This window comes from Trichosurus vulpecula, chromosome 7 (assembly GCF_011100635.1).
Source record: "Trichosurus vulpecula isolate mTriVul1 chromosome 7, mTriVul1.pri, whole genome shotgun sequence".
Taxonomy (NCBI): domain Eukaryota; kingdom Metazoa; phylum Chordata; class Mammalia; order Diprotodontia; family Phalangeridae; genus Trichosurus; species Trichosurus vulpecula.
The window spans coordinates 249,881,069-249,900,597 of NC_050579.1; the positions used below are offsets into that span (position 1 = coordinate 249,881,069).

General features: G+C 36.8%; 1 protein-coding gene across 1 annotated transcript in view; it reads right to left on the reverse strand.

The window, feature by feature from the left end:
- DNAH8 (dynein axonemal heavy chain 8) overlaps window positions 1–19,529 on the reverse strand; it is a 504,073-nt gene that overhangs the window by 70,183 nt on the left and 414,361 nt on the right. The window lies entirely within an intron of this gene.

The following is a 19,529-nucleotide window of genomic DNA, read 5'->3' on the forward strand; positions in this document are numbered from 1 at the left end:
AAAGACCTTCTAGTCCCATCTCCGCATTACCAAAAATCCCCTTTACAACACCCCTTACAGGTGGTCATTGAGTCTTTGCTTGAGATTCTCTTATGACTGCCCATTTCACCTCTGGCAAGCTGTAGCTGTTACAAAGTTTTTGCCCACCTCAAACCTAGATCTCTCTCTCTGCAACTTTCACCCACTGTTTCTAGCTCTGCCATTTTTCATCCTTCTTCCACAGGACAGCTCTTCAAATACATAAAAATGTATGGAGCCATATGAGAGTTACACAGGTGTGCACACCCTTTGACCCAGTGGTTCAACCAGACTCCAAGGAGGTTATTGACAGGAAATAAGAGATCAATCTATACCAAAAAAGTTCTTAGCAGTACTATTTGTGATAGTTAGAAAAAAAAAGGAAAAAAACAAAGTGTCCACCAATTGTGGAATGACTGAACAAATTATAATGTAAATATAATGTAATATTATTATGCCATAAGAAATCATGAATATGAAGAATTAAAAGAAATATAAAGTAATCCAGAACAAAGAAAAATGAACCAAAAAACCAATCTATATGTTAATTAATGTAGCTAAAGAAAACAATAACTGCAACAAATTCTTATTTTAAGCAAAGTAAGGAGAGTCAAAAAGGATTGAGAAAAGGACCTCAGAACTATTATATTAAATCAATATACATATCTTTGGGGTGGAGTTAACATTAGTGAATAGAGTAACAGGTATAAACACATGTATGATGATTAAAATGTCTTGTTTGTTGTTTGGTCTCAAGTTCCATATTTATCCTCCTGATTTTTTTCTAGTGCTCTTGTTCATATATTTCAATAATTGTACTTGTCAACGGACAGCAAAATAGATTTGCTAAAACTACTTGAAGGCTGTTATCTGGTCCCTCTGCATAAGCACCTACTAAGTCAGATTTCTGACAAGAATTTTAGAATATAACAGAAAAATTTTCTGGTGGTGTGGGGAGTAGTGAAGAAAAAAGACAGAGCAAAGATACTGGTAGAATAGATGATGCACTCTAAGTACTAAACTGGAGAAAAGCTGGAAGACAAGCCAGGTGATTTGTGAGACAACAAGGCAGCAGCTATTGCCAAGAAGTCTGACAAGGGCACCAGCCTCTCTCCCAGTTCACTGGTTGACTGTGAGCAACATAAGAAACTAGAAAGTCTCTGAACTTTTGTGGTGGTGCTAGACTGTAAATGTAGAACTGAGTGCTTTGGAAAGGGGAAGATCAGGAGAGACAGGGGAGGTCTCTTTATGGCAGAGGAATGCTCTGGGGAGTTTAGTTACATGTATGGTTTTCCTTGTGTGTGCACTACTATACTGTACACATCCTGGAAGAAATATGCATTGAGCTCTTGATATCTTAGTCACTGGAAGGATGGGCATAGCAATGCAGGTACAGGCGCAGTGACAAGTGTCCTTTACAGCAACTTCTCATCCCTTGCCTATTCTCTCCAACATGCATATGTATAGGTCAAGTCCTGTAATCCAGGAACTGAAGAATGAAAAGATCAGTTGGTCTCTATCCTCACTTTGATATAAAACAGATGTTCCCTACAAGGCTTTGATTAATCAGTTGCGCTACTTGAGCAGAATTTCAACTAATTGAAATCCAACTGATAGGAACTGTCAGTTAACCATAATTGTTTTTCTGTACTTCCTTTTTGGAGGCAAAGGCAAATCACTACAAGACAAAATTATATCAAAGACACCTAAGATACTTTTTAAAAACCCTAACTTTATAAGTGCTGTCTTTAATATAGCACCTTCCCCATGAAGTGCAATTATTATCATCCTCATTCTACAAATGAGGAAATTCAGGACCAGAGACTTGAGGTAATACCCATGGTCACAACATGGGCAAATGACAGAGTCCACAGTCACAGACTCTCATGGATTCTGGTGATGTCAGAGATAAAAGGTAGAACAGCTGTTTCCCAGTGATTCTGCTAGGATGCAGCTTCCTGAGATTTCATGGACTTATTTAAGAAGCGTGGTACTCTTGAAGATTGTGCTAGAAGTGTAGTAGGAGAATTTATTTCCTAGCTGTATGTAAGGAGATTCATGAAAAAGTAAAGTGTGTGTGTGTGTGTGTGTGTGTGTGTGTGTGAGAGAGAGAGAGAGAGAGAGAGAGAGAGAGAGAGAGAGAGAGAAAGAGAGAATGAGAGAGAGAGAGAGAAAATGGATAAGATTGGGAAGCGATATGAGAATGATGTTGGGGTAAATCCAAGAAAAACTAGAAATATGTTCTAATGCCTTCCACCCTCCATCCCATGGAGAGATAATGAAAGGCAATGATGAGATTTATTAATCAGATTTTATCCCGTACCACTTATCCAAATGGGCATTTTCTGGGATTCCCTTGGGTTGTTTTGGGAAAGGTGGGACAGTGCTCAAGAGGACTGACAGCATGGGGTGTTGGTGACAGCAGTGTAGCTGAATGTGAAAGGTTGCTAAGTATAGTTATAAGTAGTAGATCAGAAACTTGAACCCAGGTTTTAAGTTCCATGGTCTCTCTTTTATCCCCCTTTTTGAGCAGTTAGGAAATCTATGTGCCTTATTTAATTTTTTACATTGAAAATTGATATATTTTGTTTTGCTATAATAGAGTCCTCCCACTAAACACCTAAATGCTTCCACTACCCAAGACAATATACATTCCCTTAAAAGTTTGATTAATAGATGGTATTAATATTGACCAATTTATATGGCTAAACTTGTTGCTTTTCGATATTGATTATATTACAATGGTTATATATCTATATCTATCTATCTATATGTATATGTGTATGTATATATGTGTATACATATACATATATATATTTATATACAGGTTGTCCCAAAAGTCTTAGTGCAATTTTAAGCTTCATTAACTTAGAACTGTACTAAGACTTTTGGGACATCCTGTATCTGTATATGGACAAGTAAGTACGAATGTATGTATTCTTTTGGCTCTGCTTTGTTCACTCTGCATCACTTCAGGGTCCCTTTGACTGCCACATAGTAAGCATCTAATAAATGCTTTTTGATTAAATGGATTCATACAATTCTTCCCATGTTTCTCTAAATTCTTAACATCTGCATTCTTTTTACAATGAAGATTCCATTATTATTCCATATCACTGTTTTGTTAGTTATTCCCTATCACTGGACATATATTTTGTTTCTAGCTTTTTGCTAATATAAGTAATGTTGTTGCAACCCACCCTTTATAACATACTGTCTCTAGAGAAAGTCCTGGGAGCAGTACAGATACATCTCAATCTATAATCCCTACAGTACTGTATCATAATAAATTAATTTCATATTGATTATTCTGAAACATAAGATCCTCAATTAAAAAGATAAAATTATATTCACTATCATTATTAAGAAATATTAAGAAAAATGAGAGTGATGCAAGAAAATCATGAAAACGAGCCAACAGCTTGCTAAAGGATACCCCAAAATGCTGAAGAAAATAACACCTTAAGAAAAACTAACACAAATAGCAAAAGAGGTCCAAAAAGCCAATGAGGAGAAGAATGCCTTAAAAAGCAGAATTGGCCAAATGAAAAAGGAGGTCAAAAAGCTCATTGAAGCAAATAATTCCTTAAAAATCAGAATGGAGCAAATGGAAGCTAATGACTTATGAGAAATCAAGAAATTATAAAACAAAACCAAAAGAATGAAAAAAAGAAGACAATGTGAAATATCTCATTGGAAAAATCACTGACCTGGAAAACAGATCCAGGGAAGATCATTTAAAAATTATTGGACTACCTGAAAGTCATGACCAAAAAAAGAGCTTAGACACCATCTTGCAAGAGATTATCAAGGAAAACTTCCCTGATATTCTAGAACCAGAGGGTAAAATAGAAACTGAAAGAATCCACCAGTTGCCTCTTTAAAAAGATCCCAAAAGGAAAACTCCTAGGAATATGGTAGCCAAATTCCAGAAGGAATTTCAAGGAGAAAATATTGCAAGGAGCCAGAAGGAAACAATTCAAGTATTGTGGAAACACAATCCGGATAACACAAGATTTAGCAGCTTTTACATTAAAGGATTGGAAGGCTTGGAATATGATATTCCAGAGGTCAAAGGAGCTAAGATTAAAATCAAGAATCACCTACCCAGCAAAATTGAGTATAATCCTTCAGGGGAAAAACAGATATTCAGTGAAATAGAGGACTTTCAAGCATTTTTGATGAAAAGACCAGAGCTGAATAGAAAATCTGACTTTCAAATATAAGACTCAAGAGAAGTATAAAAAGGTAAACAGGAAAGAGAAATCATAAGGGACTTACTAAAGTTGAACTGTTTACATTTCTAAATAGAAAGACGATATTTATAACTCATGAGACCTTTCTCAGCATTAGGGTAGTTGGAGGGAATATATGATATATATCTATATGTATATCTATATGTATATCTATATCTATCTATATCTATCTATATATGTATATAGAATTAAGGGGTGAGAGACAAATGTATTGGGAGAAGGAGAAAGGGAGAGGTAGAATGGGGTAAATTATCTCATATAAAAGAGGCAAGAAAAAGTTTTTACAATGGAGAGGAAGAGGGGTGAGGTGAGAGGGAATGAGTGAACCTTACTCTCACTGGATTTGGTTTAAGAAGGGAATAACATACATACTCAATTGGGTATGAAAATCTATCTTACCCTACAGGAAAGTAGGGGGGAAGGGGATAAGGGGAGGATGATAGTACTGAAGGCAAATGGGAAAAGGGGGTAATCAGAAGCAAACACTTTTGAGGAGGGACAGGGTCAAAGGAGAGAAGAGAATAAATGGGAGGCAGGATAGGATAGAGGGAAATACAGTTAGTCTTTCACAATACGACTATTATGGAAGTGTTCTGCATGACTACATATGTATAACCTACATCAAATTGCTTGCCTTCTCAATGGGGGTGGGTGGGGAGGGAGAAAGAGAGAGAATGTGGAGCTCAAAGTTTTAAAAACGAATTTTAAAAATTGTTTTTATATGCAACTGGGAAATAAGAAATACAGGCAATGGGGTATAGAAACCTATCTTTCCCTGCAAGAAAATAGAGGGAAAGAGGATAAGAGAAGGGGGGTATGTGATAGAAGGGAGGGCAGATTGGGGGAAGGGGTAATCAGAATGCATACTGTCTTGGGAGAGGGGGATGGGAGAGATGGGGAGAAAATTTCGAACTCAAAATCTTGTGGAACTTAATGTTGAAAACTAAAAATAAATTAATTAATAGAAAAAATAAATATTCATTTAAAAAAGAAATATTCATGGATTATCAACTATTTATAAGATACACAAAGCACAAAGAGGTATACAAGATATGGTCCTTACCCCTGAAGGCTTAAAACCCAGCTGGGCAGACAGTATGTATACATATTAAAAGACAGCAATATGCTACAGGTCAAATGAGAGATACCAACAATAACTTCAAGAGGATCTTGGAGGTTGGGATGGTCTTTGAATTTGGAGTGGTTAAAAGGCTTTTGCGGGAGAGGTTGGGTTTGAGGTGAGTCCCAGACTTAGAAGGGTAACTCTTAGATAAGTGAAGAAGATGGGAAAAACCTTCTAGGCAGTTTAACAGCATGAGCAAATGTGTAGGAGTCAGGCCTGGCATGAATGAGGGGCAATGAGCACGTCAATTTGACTACAGAGGGTTTCATGCAGAGTAGTAATGGAAAGTAAAAGCTGAGGGGGTGCACAAGGGTCAGACTATAGCACCTCCTCCATGCATCCTTGCCTGCTGCTGCCTCCCCTTCTAAGTTACCTTGTATTTATTTTCTATGTATTTATGTGAGCATGTTGTCTCCTCTGATAAAATATAAGCACTTGAGGGTAGGGGCTATTTCATTTTTGTTTTTGTATGCCCAACATTATACACTTCACAGGTACTTAACAAATGTCTGCTGATTGAGTGAATATTAACTTTAGGAATTTGGATTTAATTCTGTAGATAATATAGAGCCACTGAAGGAGTTTATGATGCTTAATACTATAAATTAGGAAGACTAATCTGGCAGTAGTATATAGGATGAATTTGGAGGCAGTGAGGCCAAGAGAAGACTGAAGACTGCAAAGAGGGAAACTATTATATAAATCTCTATATGAAATGATAAAAGTGTAGAGAGGGAGAAGAAACCCAGGGATTCAGGGATCCCAAAGCAAACTTCCCAGGGAGAGGCTGCCTGGAATGAATTCACAGACACAAGCATTCTTTAAGTCAAGGAGACAAAGATTTATTACACTTTTTCAGCGGGAAAGAGTTCTTAGGGAACCTGCAACCATCAAGAGGTGCAGGGGGAATCTTTATAGAAGGTTAAAAGGCAAAACATGTCAGTTTAGTGTTTGGGCGTGGGATTAGGGAGTGGTTTAGAGCGTGTTCAGGGATTGGTTAGTTCTTAAAGGAACATGCACATTTAGTATCTACTGCGCAGGGGTATTACCCAGAGCTGTCTAGGAAATAGCCCACAGGGGAGTTACTAGGGGGTGTGGTTTCTACTGTGAAACGTCACTAAGTTCACTCTTGGTCAGGGCTAAAGGGAATATTTTCTCATCTAGTGTCTCGTTAGACAAAATACTGTGTCTAAGATACATGTTAGAAAGGTCAGTGAATAGTAAATATGGTTATGACTCAGTGTTCAGTCAGTTATCAGCATCTGGAATTCAATCTATAGTTGTACATAGTTGCTTACAAAAGAAGAAATAGAGATAACTTGGGTCAGGCTGCCTTTTAGCTAGAGAGAGACAGCCTGAGAGAGAATATGTTTTGAGAACTGGATGTTTTGGAATTGGGGTTCAGGCACAGGCACCCAAGCAGAGGCTGTTAGAATTTAGGGTCCAAGCACAAGCACCTCATCAAAAGCTTAGACTTGGGTAGAACAAGTGGGAATGAAAAAATGACAGATACAAGAGATGTTACTATATAGCCATATACCAAAGGATTATTGTACTTCTCTGAAAGAGGACTCAGAATCAAACTCCTTTGTTTTACAGTTCAGGCACCTGAGGCCTTGCATGGTAAAGTAACTTGTCCAAAATCATACTACTGGCTAATTGCAGAGACTGGCCTGGAAACTAGACATCTGGAACCCAGGTTTCTGCTCTTCCAGCTGTTATACACTATCTCTCACCAAAGTAAGGAAGTGGATTTCATACTAAGTTTACTTTCTTTGAAAAAAATTTTCTTTGTCTCTTGTTTTTTACAACACAATTATTGATAGACTTCTAGGGGCTTAGATGGTGGAGTAATCAGTAAATCATTGTAACTATCCCATATTCACCTCCAAACAACCATAAAATAGGCCCTAAAACAAATCCTGAAACAGCAGGGCTGAAACAATCTTTTAGCCCAATAAACTTGGAAGATCAGCAGGAAAGGTCTGTCTCATTTGGGTAAAAAGGGAGCACAGGATAGGAAGCATCTCAGCAAGCCAGCAGCAAGCCCCACCTCAGCAAACCAGTGGTAGAGCCTGAGCCGCGGTGCAATGGAGCTGGCAAACACCAACACCAAGACCTCTCAGGTGCTTCAGCATAGCTAGGGGAACTGGCAGACTCCAGCTCTGAGAACTGCCACATACTTCAGCATAGCCCCAGGCAAAGAGGCAATCACCAGTGGCCAGACTCCACATGCTTCAGTGTATCCCCTGGCAAACAGGTAGAAGCCAACCCTATGGGTGTTTAAGCAAACAGGTAGCACCAGGCCCCCAACATAACCCTGGGCAAATAGGCAACCTCCAGTGGCCAGATGACCACGTGAGTGCTTCAGTGTAGCCCCAGGGAAACACAGAAACACCCCAATGGCCTCAGCACATGCTAGACACCACCACTAGGACCCCTGTACAGCACCAGGTAAGCTGTCAGAACCCTATGGCCTCCAGAAGCACCAGCTACACCCTACCCCGCCCCCTCAGAGCAGCATCAGCTACAAGGGTCCCAAGTGAGCCTCAGGGCAATATCAGTGCAGCACCAGGAAAATAACCAGTACCTGCAGCCCCTGGCACAAGAAGCTTGAGATAGTACCCCTTCTACCTTGCCAGCAGAGCTCAAATTTAAAAGAATGAGAAAAGGCCAAAAAAGATGAGCAAACAACAACAAAAGAATCTGATCATAGAAAGTTATTATGATGACAGGGAAGATCAAGACTCAAACTCAGAAGAGGACAATAATGTCAAAACACTTACGGGCAAAACTCCCAAAGAAAAATGAGAAATGGTCTCAAGCCCAGAAAGAACTTTTGTAAGAGTTCAAAAAGGAGCTTAAAAATCATATAAGAGAAGTAGAAGAAAAATTGGGAAAAGAAATAAAAGTAATACAAGAGAATTATAAAAAAAGAGTCAACGGCTTGGAAAAAGAAAACAACTGCTTAAAAAATAGAATTGGCCAAATGGAAAAGGAGATCAAAAATCCACTGAAGAAAACAACTCATTTAAGAGTACAACTGGGCAAATGGAAACACAAGTACAAAAGCAAATTGAGGCAAACAACTCCTTAAAAGTTAGGACTGGGCTGGTGCAATTGGGCAAGTGAAAGCTAATGACACTATGGGACATTAAGAATCAATCAAACAAATTCAAAAGAATGAAAAAATGGGGAAAAATGTAAAATACCTCATGGGAAAAACAACTGATCTAGAAAATAGATCCAAGAGAGACAATAGTCATTGGACTACCTGAAAGCCATAGTCAAAAGAAAGACCTGGACAGCATCTTTCAAGAAATTATCAAGGAAAATTTCCCTGGTGTCCTGGAACTAGAGGGCAAAATAGGCATTGAAAGAATCCACTGACCACCCTCAGGAAAGAGATCCCAAAATAAAATCTCCAAGGAAGATTATAGTCAAATTTCAGAACTATCAGGTCAAGAAAAAATACTATAAGTATCCAGAAAGAAACAATTTAAATATTGAGAAGCCCCAATCAGGATTACACAGGACTTGGCAGCTGCAACATTAAAAGATCTGTGGCCATGTAAAATGATATTCCAGAAGGCAAAGGAGCTAAGACCAAGAATCACTTACCAGGCAAAATTAAGCACAGTACCTCAAGGGGAAAAAATGGTCATTCAGTAAAATAGAAGAATTTCAAGCTTTCATAAGGAGAAGACCAGAATTAAACCAAAAATTTGTTCTTCAATATCAAGACCCAAGAGAAGCATAAACAGGTAAAAAGGGAAAAGAAAACAGGAGAATCAGTTAATAAAACTAAACTATTTACATTCCTACATGGGAATATAATACTTGTAATTTTTTAAAAGTGTATCATTACTAGTAGAGCTAGAAGGAATACATATATACAGAGGGTATGAATATAAGGTGAATTTGAGGGAATGACATAAAAAAATAAAGGATGAGAAAAAGGAGTACATTGGGTGTATAAGGAAGGGAGAGGTAGAATGGAATAAATTATTTCACATGAAGAGGCTTGAAAGACCTATTACAGTGTAGGGAAAGGTAGGGCAGTGGGCTATGGGCATCACTAGAATCTTACTCTCATCAGTATTGGCTGAAAGAGAGAATAATATACAAAATCAGTTGAATATAGAAATGTATCTTACCCAACAGGGAAGTAGAAGTTAAGTAAAATTAAGTAAAGGGTGGGATGCGGAGGGACAGAAGGGAGGTCAGATCAGGGGAGACTGTAGACAGAAGTGAAACCCTGGTGAGGAGGGAAAGGGTGAAAGGGAAGAGAGGACAAACAGGAAGAAGAATAGGATGGAGGGAAATACAGAGATAGTAATCATAACTGTAAACGTGAATGGGATGAATTCTCCCATAAAACACAAATGGATAGCAGAGTAGAAAACCAGAACCCTTCAACATGTTGTTTACAAGAAACACACTTGAAGCAGAGACATACACACAAAGTAAAGATAAGGGGCTGGAGCGGAATCTATTATGCTTCAGCTGAAGTAAAAAAAAAGCAGGGGTAGTAATCCTGACCTCAGACAAAGTAAAAGCAAAAATAGACCTAATTAAAAGAGATAAGGAAGGAAACATCTTGCTAAAATGTACCATAGACAATGAAGCAACATTAATACTAAACATATGCAACCAAGTGGTATAGCATCCAAATTCTTAAAGGAGGAGGTAAGTGAGTTACAGGAAAAATAGACAATAAAACTATACTAGTGGGGGACCTCAACTGTTTCCTCTCAGAACTTGATAAATCTAACCAAAAAATAAACAAGAAACTAAGGAGGAAAATAAAATATTAGAAAAATTAGATATGACAGGCTTTTGGAGAAAACTGGACAGGAACAAAAAGGAATATACCTTTTTCTCAGTAACACATGGCAACTACACAAAAATTGACCATGTAATAGGGCATAAAAACTTCAAAATCAAATGTAGAAAAGCAGAAATAGTAAATGTATTCTTTTCATACCATAACATGATAAAAATTACATTCAACAAGGGCAATGGAAAGACAGATTAAAAATTAATTGGATACTAAATAATCTAATTCTAAAAAATAAGTGGGTCAAAGAAGAAATCATAGAAACAATCAATAATTTAATTAAAGTGAATGACAACAATGAGACAAAATCCCAAAATTTATGGGATACAGCCAAAGTAGTACTTAAGGGAAAATTTATTTCTCTAAATTCTTACATCAACAAAATAGAAAAAGAACAGATCAATGAATTGGGCATGCAACTAAAAAAACTAGAAAAAGAGCAAATTAAAAATCCCCAATTGAGTACCAAATTAGAAATCCTGAAAATCAAAGGTGAGATTAATAAGATTTAAAGTACAAAAAACAAAACAAGAAAAAACAACCATTGAGCTAATAAATAAAATTAGGATCTGGTCTTATGAAAAAACCAACAAGATAGATAAGTAATTGGTTAATATGATTAAAAAAGGGAAGAAAACCAAGAATCCAGTATCAAAAATGAAAATGAGGAATTCACCACCAATGAAGAAGAAATTAAAGCTATCATTAGAAAATATTTTGCCCAATTATATGCTAATAAATCTGGCAATCTGAGTGAGATCAATGACTATTTACAAAAATGTAAACTACCTAGATGAACAGATCAGGAGTTAGAATGCCTAAATAACTCTATCTTAGAGAAAGAAATTAAATGAACAATTAATGAACTCTCCAGGAAAAAATCCCCAGGGCCAGACGGGTTTATGAGTGAATTCTACCAAACATTTAAAGAATAATTAATTCCAATACTGTGTAAACTATTTGGAAAAATAGGTGAAAAAGGAGTCCTACCAAACTCTTTTTATAGTACAAATATGGTGCTGATACCTAAACCAGGAAGAGCTAAAACAGAGAAGGAAAATTATAGACCAATTTCCCTAATGAATATGGATGTAAAAACTTTGAACAAAATACGAAGCAAGGCAATTACAGTAATATATCACAAGGATTATACACTATGATCAGGGGAGATTTATACCAGGAACGCAGGGATGGTTCAATATTGGGAAGAACAAACTATCAAGATAATTGACCATATCAATAACAAAATCAACGGAAATTATATAATTATCTCAAAAGATGCTGAAAAGCACCCATTCCTATTAAAAATATTAGAGAGCACAGGAATAAAGGGAGCATCCCTTAAAAATGATAAGCAATATCTACCTAAATCCATCATCAAGCATTATCTATAATGGGGATAAGGTCTTCCTGATAAAATCAGGGGTGAAGCAAGGATGCCCAATATCACCACTATTACTCAATAAAGTACTAGAAATGTTAGCTATCACAATAAGAGAAGAGAAAGAAAAAGAAATCAGAGGAATTAGAATAGCCAATGAGGAAACAAAACTATCACTCTTTGCAAATGATATGATGGTATACTTCGAGAACCCTAGAGAATCGACTAAAACACTAACTTGAAATAATTAACAACTTTAGCAAAGTTGCAGAGTATAAACTAAACCCACATGAATCATAAGCATTTCTTTATGTGACCAACAAAACCCAGCAATAAGAGACAGAGAAATTCCATTTAAAATAACTGTAAACAATATAAAATACTTGGGAGTCTATCTGTCAAGAGAAACTCAGGAACTATATGAACACAATTACAAAACACTTTTCATACTAATAAAACCAGATCTAAACAACCAGAAAAATATCAATTGCTCATGGGTAGGCAGAGCCGATATAATAAAAATGATAATTCTGCCTACACTAATTTACTTATTCTGTGCCATACCAATCAAATTACCAAAAAATTATTTGATAGAGCTAGAAGGAATAACAACAAAATTCATCTGGAAGAACAAAAGGTCAAGAATATCAAGAGAATTAATGAAAAAATACAAAGGAAGATGGCCTAGCAATACCAGATCTCAAACTATATTATAGAGCAGTAATCATCAAAACTATCTGTACTGACTAAGAAATAGAGTGGTGGATCAGTGGAATAGATTAGGTATACAAGACACAGTAGTCAATGACCATAGTAACAGTATTTGATGAACCTAAAGACCCCAGCATTTGGATAAGAATCCACTATTTGACAAAAACTGCTGGGAAAGCTAGAAAACAATAGAACACAAACTAGTTATAGACCAATATCTCACATCACAAACCAAGATAAGGTCAAAATGGGTACATGATTTAGACATAAAAGGTGACACCATAAACAAGTCAGAAGAACAAGGAATAGTCTACTTGTCAGATATATGGGGAAGGGATGCATTCATGACTAAACAAGAGATAGAGAGCATAATGAATTACAAAACAGATAATTTTGATTATATGAAATTAAAAAGCTTTTGTACAAACAAAACCAATGAAAGCAGAAGTCTAGGAAAAAATCTTTACAGCAAGTTTCTCTGATAAAGGCCTCGTCTTTCAAATATATAGATAACTGCATTAGCAAGGCAATAATCACAATATAGATGATAATTGTAAATATGCCTATGTAGTTCTGTATGGCAAAATATAAGAGACTCTCCATATAGAAGGTAGAGCAAGTAAACTATTTATTCAGACACCAAAGAACCAGATCCCAAAACCAGTAAGTCTGATCCATCTAAGCAGCAAGCAAATTCCAGAACCAGTAAGTCCACTTTATAATAACAGCAAAGAACCTAAAACACAACATCACAGCAGGGAGTCAAGCTATCCCATAACCTTCCCGCCCCCTGCTGGGGCCTTGCCACCAACCAACACTCACAGTAGAGCTAGCACATGTCTACTCTCTCCCTCAGCTCTAACTGCTCTGAGCATTTCCTGCTCCACCCTTTCCTGTGCCTCTCATTCAGCAAGCTCCTCCCATCACATGTGACTTAGGCTTCCTGTGACATAAGCAGGTCACAGACGCCCATTAATGGGTGAGAAAGATCTTTAAATTTAAATTACAGTTACAAGAACTGAGTCAAATTTATAAGAATACAAGTCATTCCCCAATTGATAAATGGTCAAAGGATATGAACAGGCATTTTTCAGATGTAGAAATCAAAGCTATCTAGAGACATATGAAGAAATGTTCTAAATCATTTTTGATTAGAGAAATGCACATTAAAACAACTCTGAGGTGCCACCTCAAACCTATCAGATTGGCTAATTTGACAAAAAAGGAAAATGATAAATGCTGGATGTGGTAAAACTGGACACTAATGCACTGTTGGTAGAGTTGGGAACTGGTCCAACCATTCTGGAGAGCATTTTGGAACTATGCCCAAAGGGCAACCAAACTGTGCATACCTTTTGATCCAGCAATACCATTACTAGGTCTGTATCCCAAAGAGATCTTACAACAAAGTTATTTCCTGATATTGTTCCCCTCTACTTCTCCCTCTTGCCCTGCCATGAATTCTCTCTTAAAACAGAAAAATTAAGCAAAAACAAGTCATAAATCAACTTAGTCTGATAGCGTTTCAACATTCTACCCTTGCAGATGTTCATCTCTTTATCAAATGGAGGGAAATAGGGCTACGATTGGTCACTGCAATGAATGAGAGTTCAGTTACTTTTAACATTGTTTTTGTTTACATTATTACAGTAGTTATAAACTGTCCAGAGAGGTTTCTCAAAAAGGAAAAGTTGAAATAAATATACCTTCCTGGAAAACTTCAATTGTACAAAACATGATAGTCCTGAAGTGTTCTGATTAATCAAGGTTTGACTGCATTTCAGGGGATGGAGCCAAGATGGCAGAGTAAAGACAGGAACTCACCTGAGCTCCTCTCCAAAACCTTCCAAATATCTTTAAAAAATAACTCTAAACAAATTCTAGAGCAGCAGAACTCATAAAAACACGGAGTGAAACAAATTTCCAGCCCAAGATAACTTACAAAGTCATCAAGAAAAAATCTGTTGCACTAGACTGAGAGGAGTGTAGTCTAGCAGAGGCTGTACCAGCACAGACTGGGCCCAAGTGAGCCCAGAGCAGACCTCAGGACAACTGAATTGCTGGCAGCTGTGGTGGTTTAAGGAGATTATCAGGTTCCCTGTATATTTTTAGAGATGTCAGAGACACTGGTTGTAAAAATTCTTTCCCAATTTTCCGCTTCCCTCCTAATCTTAGTTGCATTGGCTTAGTTTGTACAAAAATGTTTCAATTTGACACAATCAAAAGTATCCATTTTGCATTTCATAATGCTCTCTATCTCTTGTTTTGTCATAAATTCTTCCCTTCCCCATAAATCTGACAGGCAACCTATTCCTTGCTGTGGACCCATTTTGACTTTATTTTGCTATACACTGTAAGATGTTGCTCTATGCCTAGTTTCTGTCATGCTATTTTCCAGTTTTCTCAGCAATTCTTGTTAAATAGTGAGTTCTTATCACAGAAGTTGGAGTCTTTGGGTTTATCAAAGAGTAGATTGCTACAGTCATTGACTTCTGCATCTTGTGTACCTAATCTATTCCACTGATACACCACTCTGTTTCTTAGCCAGTACCAAGTAGTCTTGATGACTGCTGCTTTACAATACAGTTTAAAGTCTGGTATGGCTAGACCACATTCCCTAGCATTTCTTTTCATTAATTCCCTTGACAGTCTAGACCTCTTGTTCTTCCAGATGAATTTTGTTATTATTTTATCCAGGTCTGTAAAATAATTTTTTGGTAGTTTGCTATGGCACTGAATAAGTAAATTAATTTAGGTAAAATTGTCATTTTCATTATATTGGCTCAGCCTAACCATAAGCTACTGATGTTTTTTCCATCTATTTAGGTCTGACTTTATTTTTACGAAAAGTGTTTTGTAATTGTGATCATATAGGTCCTAGGTTTGTCTTGGCAGGTATATTCCCAAATATTTTATAGTGTCTACAGTAACTTTAAATATAAGTAATTCCCTAATTGATAAATGGTCAAATGACATGAACAGGCATTTTTCAGAGGAAGAAATTAAAGATATCTACAGTCATATGAAGAAATGCTCTAAATCACTATTACTTAGACAAATGCAAATCAAAACAACTCTAAGGTACCACATCTCTCCTGGCAGATTGGCCAACATGAGAAAACAGGAAAATCATAAATGCTGGAGAGGATGTGGGAAAATTGGAACACTGTTACATTGTTGGTAGAGTTGTGAATTGATCCAGCCATTCTGTTTTTTTGAATTTATTTTTATTTTTAGTTTACAACAGACAGTTCTACATAATTTTGAGTTCCAGATTTTCTCCCCTCCTTCCCCCCTCCCTCCCCAAGATGGCATGGAATCTCATATAACTACCATGAATGACTTTGCATTGAATTAATTTATACACTAGTCAAGTTGCGGAGAAGAATTACGACCAACGGAATGAATAACGAGAAAGAATAAACAGAACCATTCCCCAATTGAGAAATGGTCAAAGGATATGAACAGGCAGTTTTCAGAGGAAGAAATTAAAGCTATCTATAGGCATATGAAAAAATGCTCTAAATCACTACTGATTAGAGAAATGCAAATCAAAACAACTCTTAGATATCACATCTCTCCTGTCAGATTGGCTAAAATAACAAAACAGGAAAATGATAAATGCTGGAAAGGATGTGGGAAAATTGGAAAATTGTTACATTGCTGGTGGAGTTGTGAGCTGATCCAGCCATTTTGGAGAGCAGTTTGGAACTATGCCCAAAGGGCTATAAAAATGTTCATACCCTTTGACTCAGCAATACCACTTCTAGGATTGTATCCCAAAGAAATCACACAACCGGGAAAAGGACCCATATGTACAAGGATATTTATAGCGGCTCTTTTTGTGGTAGCCAAGAATTGGAAATCAAAGGGATGCCCATCAATTGGGGAATGGCTGAACAAGCTGTGGTATATGAAGGTAATGGAATACTATTGTGCCATAAGAAATGGGGATGATACAGACTTCATAACAACCTGGAAAAACCTACATGACATAATGCTGAGTGAGCGGAGCAGAGCCAGGAGAACACTGTACACAACCACAGATACATGGATTCTGTGAGAACCAAGCCTGACAGACTTCACTCCTCTCAGTAACACAAGGTGCAGGCAAAACTCCAAAGGACTCACGATGGAGAATGCTATCTACATCCAGAGAAAGAACTATGAAGTTTGAATGCAGATTGAGGCACACTTCATGCTCGCCTTTTTCTCTTCTCTTCTGTTTTTGTTTTTGGGTAGTTTTATTTTTTTTTCATCCAGCCATTCTGGAGAGTAATTTGAAACTATTCCCAGAGGGCTATAAAGATATGCATAGCCTTTGACCCAGCAATAACACTTCTAGGGCTGTATCCCAAAGAGATCATAGAAGTGGGAAATGGACCCATATGTATAAAAATATTTATAGCAGCTCTTTTTGTGGTGGCAAAGAATTAGAAATCAAGGGGATGCCCATCAATTGGGGAATGGCTAAATAAGTTGTGGTATATGAATGTAATGGAACACTATTGTGCTATAAGAAACGGGGAACAGACAAACTTCATAATAACCTAGAAAGATCTATGTGATCTGATGCTGAGTGAGGGGAGCAGAACCAGGAGGGCATTATACACGATTATAGATACACAGTATCCGTGACAACTAACTTTAATGGACTTGGCTCTTCTCAGCAATACAAGGTTCAAAGATAGCTCCAAAAGACTCATGATAGAAAAAGCTATCCACATCCAGAGAAAGAATTATGGAGTTTGAATGCAGACTGAGGCAAACTGTTTGCTCTCTCTTTTTTTCTTTTTTTTGTTTCTTCTTTCTCATGATTCATTCCATTGGTTATAATTTTTCTTTACAACTTGACTATTGTGTAAATAAGTTTAATGTAGAACCTATATCGGATTGCATGCCACCTTGGGGGGAGAAGGGGGGAGGAGAAGAAGGGGGAGAAAATTTGGAACTCAAAAACTTGTGGAACTGAGTGTGTAAACCGAAAATAAAAAAAAGAAATTAAAAAAAGAAATTATTCAGGGAAAACTGCCCTGATATTCTAGAACCTGAGGGTAAAACAGAAATTGAAAGACTCTACCAATCACCTCCTGAAAGAGATCCAAAAATGAAAACTTCTAGGAATATTATACCCAAATTCCAGAGCTCCCAGATCAAGGGGAAAATATTGCAAGCAGCCAGAAAGAAACAATTCAAGTCTTGTGGAGCCACAGTCAGGATAGTACAAGATTTAGCAGATTCTACACTAAAGGATCAGAGGGCTATGAAGATGATATTCCAGAGGGCAAACGAGCTAGGATTACAACCAAGAATGAGCTACCAAGAAAAACTAAGTATAAACTTTCAGGGGGAAAATTGATATTCAATGAGATAGAGGACTTTCAAGCATTCTTGATGGAAAGACCAGAGCTGAATAGAAAATCGGACTTTCAAATGCAAGTCTCAAGAGAATCATAAAAAGGTAAACAGGAAAGGGAAATCATAAGGGACTTAATAGGGTTAAGCTGTTCACATTCCTATATGGGAAGATGATATTTGTAACTCATAAGACCTTTCTCACTATTAGGGTAGTTAGAAGGAGTATATATTTCAAGGGCACAGGTTTGTGTTGAATATGAAGGGATGATATCTAAAAAAATAAAATTAAGGTGTGAGACAAGAATGTACTGAGAGAGAGAGAAAGAGAGAGAGAGACAGAGACAGAGACAGAGACAGGGAGAGGTGGAATGGAGTAAATTATCTCACATAAAAGAGGCAAGAGAAAGCTTTTACAATGGAGAAGAAGAGGGGGGAGGTGAGGGGGAGTGAATGAACCTTACTCTTAGTAGAACTGACTCAAAGAAGGAATAAGATAAACATTCAATGGGTATAGAAATTTCACTTACCCTACATGAAAGCAGGAGGGGAAGGGAATAAGAGAAGGGGGAGTGATAGAAGGAAGAGAAGACTTGGGAAAGTAGTAGTCAGAAGCAAAACATTTTTGAGGAGGGACAGGGTAAAAGGAGAGAGAGAACAGAATAAATGGGTGTAGGGAGAATAGGATGGAAGGAAATACAGTTAGCAATAGTAACTGTGAAAAAAAGTTTGAAGCAAGTTTCTCTGATAAAGGCCTCATTTCTCTAACAGATAGAGACCTGTGTCAAATTTATAAAAATAAGAGCTATTCCCCAATTGATAAATGATCAAATGATATAATCAGTTTTCAGATGCAGTAATTAAGGCTATCTATAGCCATATGAAAAAATATTCTAACTTACTATTGACTGGAGAAATGCAAATTAAAACAATTCTGAGGTACTATCTCACACCTATTAGATTGGCTAATAGGACAGAAAAGGTAAATGATAAATGTTGGATGGGATGTGGGAAAAATGAGACATTAATTTATTGTTGATGGAGTTGTGAACTGATCCAACCATTCTATAGAGCAATTTGGAACTATGCCTAAAGGGCTATAAAACCATGCATATCCTTTGACCTAGAAATATCACTACTAGGTCTGTATCCGAAAATAGATAAAAAAGGAAAAGGATCTATATGTACAAAAATATTTACAGTAGCTCTTTTCTGGGGGTAAAGAATTAGAAATTGAGGGGATGCCCATCAATTGGGAATGGCTAAACAAGTTGTGGTATGTAATTATGATGGAATACTATTGTACTATAAAAAATGATGAGCAGGATGCTCTCAGGAAAACCTGGAAAGCCTTGCATGGGCTAATGCAAAATGAAATGTACCAGGTACAAAATAACAGCAATATTATAAGATGATCAGCTGTGAATGACTTTGCTATTCTCACAATAAAACAATCCAAGACAACTCTGAAGGACTTAGGATGAAAAATGCTATCCGTCCCCAGAGAAAGAATTGATGGTATACGAATACAGATTGTAGCATATTTTTTAAACTTTATTTTTCTTGAGGTTTTTTTCTGTGTTTTCTTTCACAATGTGACTATTATGGATATGTTTAGCGTGTCTACACATATATAACCTATATAGAATTGCTTGCCTTCTCAATGCAGGGGGAAGGAATTGAATTTGGAACTCAAAATTTTAAAAACAAATGTTAAAAATTATTTTTACATGAAACTGGGGAAAAATTGAATACTAAACTTTTTTTAAAAAAAGGTTTGACTGCATTTCGAATCATCCACACCCAGAGGAATCAGGTTTTTTTAAGACAAAGTATTACTGATAT